The sequence below is a fragment of the Cupressus sempervirens genome, chromosome 3 (assembly GCF_028749045.1).
Source record: "Cupressus sempervirens isolate cs-2001-9-10 chromosome 3, ASM2874904v1, whole genome shotgun sequence".
In the NCBI taxonomy this organism is placed as follows: Eukaryota; Viridiplantae; Streptophyta; class Pinopsida; order Cupressales; family Cupressaceae; genus Cupressus; species Cupressus sempervirens.
In genome coordinates, this window is record NC_143120.1 from 686,068,256 (window position 1) to 686,070,807 (window position 2,552).

General features: G+C 43.9%; 1 pseudogene; it reads left to right on the forward strand.

The window, feature by feature from the left end:
• Positions 1-673: 673 nt before the first annotated feature.
• Positions 674-2,005, forward strand: LOC149568594 (aspartic proteinase nepenthesin-2 pseudogene; annotated as a pseudogene).
• Positions 2,006-2,552: the final 547 nt, after the last annotated feature.

Here is a 2,552-nt window from a genome sequence, read left to right on the forward strand (position 1 = left end):
GAGAAACTAAATGTGCCACTTATATTGACATTCCACTACAGGAAAGGAGAAAAATCCAATTGTTAGAGGTATCATTTTAACCTTTATAGACGCATCATTTAATATATGCTGAATATTAAAACTTATACCATTTATTAAATTTGTCTCGACTAACTAAAGGGATCAGCTTGAATAATTGAAATCAGAAAGAAACGTATCAATTTAATAACTGAATATCTTCGAATAAAAGCTCTCTAAAATGATTAACTGACTGGTCTAAAACACTTCGAAAGGTACGGTAATAGAAAACAACATTCGCTTTGTTTGGAATTTGGATCTCAACGGGGCCAGAAGATTCAATATGAAGCAGGAATATTGAGTGTACGGAAACACTACGTTAGTGAAGGCGTGGACAGGGGAAAGAGCGATTTCTATCCTTTCTAGAACAATTCTAGAGAAGATGAGACGGTCACAGATAGAGAAAGCGGAATTAAATAAACTCATCCAATAAGAGAATCGGTCCTGTTATTGGGACAAGTGGGGGAATATGTTGAGAGGAGAGTCAAAAACCAGTTTCAATTTCAGTAACGATCGAATTTGATTTAAGGCTCTTCCTCGCTCTCTATATAAACACCATATGGAGTGGTGTTGATGAGAGCAGAAAACGTTTTGCAGATTTAGAAAAGACAGAGAAATGGGGTACTGTTCAAAGGTGTTGGGTTTTGTGGTCTTGATATGCTTGGCTATTCCAATGATATCATGTTCTTCGGACAGACTATTTAGTGCTTGGCCCAAGTCCAGCAGCGATGAGAATGTCAAAGTAAGGGTGAACATGACGCGCAGATCAGAGGGAGAGTTGAGCTTCGCTGCGCGAATTCGTTCGGCTGTGGATCGAAGTAAGGGAAGAATGAAGAAGATAGAGGCGCACATAAGAGGTGAATTGGACGCTGAAACGCCGGTTCAAGTCGGGGATGGAGAATTTCTGATGAGCGTTGGAGTGGGAACGCCGTCTGTGAGCTTTGAGGCGATTGTGGACACGGGGAGTGATCTGATTTGGACTCAGTGCAAGCCTTGCCAGGAGTGCTTCTCTCAGCCCACGCCAATATTCGACCCCTCCAAGTCCTCCACTTTCTCCACAATTCCCTGCGGCGATTCTCTTTGTGACGCAATGGGGAGTACACAGACGGGATGCAGTCCAGATTGTACCTTTATGTATCAGTACGGCGATGGCTCCTTCACCAACGGTGACCTGGCTTCAGAGACACTGTCAATTGGGAGCAGCAAGGTTAAAGGCGTTGCATTTGGATGCGGGCATGACAACGAAGGGCAGGGATTCTCTCAGGGCGGCGGTCTCGTGGGACTGGGAAGAGGTGGTCTCTCTCTCATCTCACAGCTCGGTTCCAAAGCAGAGAACATGTTCTCCTACTGTCTCTTGTCCATCGCCGGCTCTTCTTCGCAGACCAGCCCTCTCTTTTTCGGGGAGGGCGCTTCCATGAGCGGAGGCAAGACTTTGTCGCTCATTAAGAGCAGCGTCATTCCCACTTTCTGGTACATCCCTGTCACAGGGATCACCCTCAATGGTAAGGCCGTAGATATTCCTCCCGGAACTTTTGATCTGCAGCCGGACGGCAGCGGAGGTATGATCATCGATTCCGGAACCACAGTGACCATTCTGAACGAGGCTGCCTACTCTCCTCTGAAGACAGCCATCCAGTCCGCCATTCACCTCGCTCCTGTAGACGGCTCTTCCACAGGCTTGGATCTCTGCTACGGGACATCGTCCACTAAGGACCTCGCCCTGCCGACCCTCACCTTCAACTTCAAGGGCGCCGTGGATTACGAGCTCCCAGCGGACAACTTCTTCATTCAGGTGTCTCAAGACCTTTCCTGCCTCGCAATGTTGGGCGTGCCCTCGGGGAACATTCCTTCCATCTTCGGCAACATACAGCAGCAAAATTTCCACATCCTCTACAACGACGCTCACAACACGCTCTCTTTCAAGCCCACCAAGTGCGACTCTCTCTGAACATTCGTTATCCTCCTCCTCTTCTCTGTCTCTTTCCCTCTCTCTCTCATTTTAATTCAACTTGGAATGCTTCTTGCGCTTTCGTTATCCTCTCCCCTTTGCTCTGTTTCCGAGTTTCCCTGTTACTCTTCTTCACCGTCGGTTGTTTTCATTCATTTTCGAATGTAATAAGTGATCCTGTCTCCCATGTAATTATAAATCTTTATAATTTAACTTGGTTTTCAATTTAACTAGATTTTTTTTCACTAAATATTCAAACACATACATATGGATATGTATATACACAAACACATACATATAGATATGTATATACACATACATATACTGTTGGAAATACAAATGGGAAATGTATACTTCTGAGGGGGGTGAATTAGAAGTACTAATCTCTAACCAATAAAAATTTTAACTTTAAAATAATGCATGCATAAACATATTGAATTACAATGTAAAGTAAATTATGAATTTTTAGCATATTTTTGTTCCTGCGGGATATCAAATTACTAATAGTTATACACTAATTCCTTTTGAGCTATGTAGTAACTAGCAC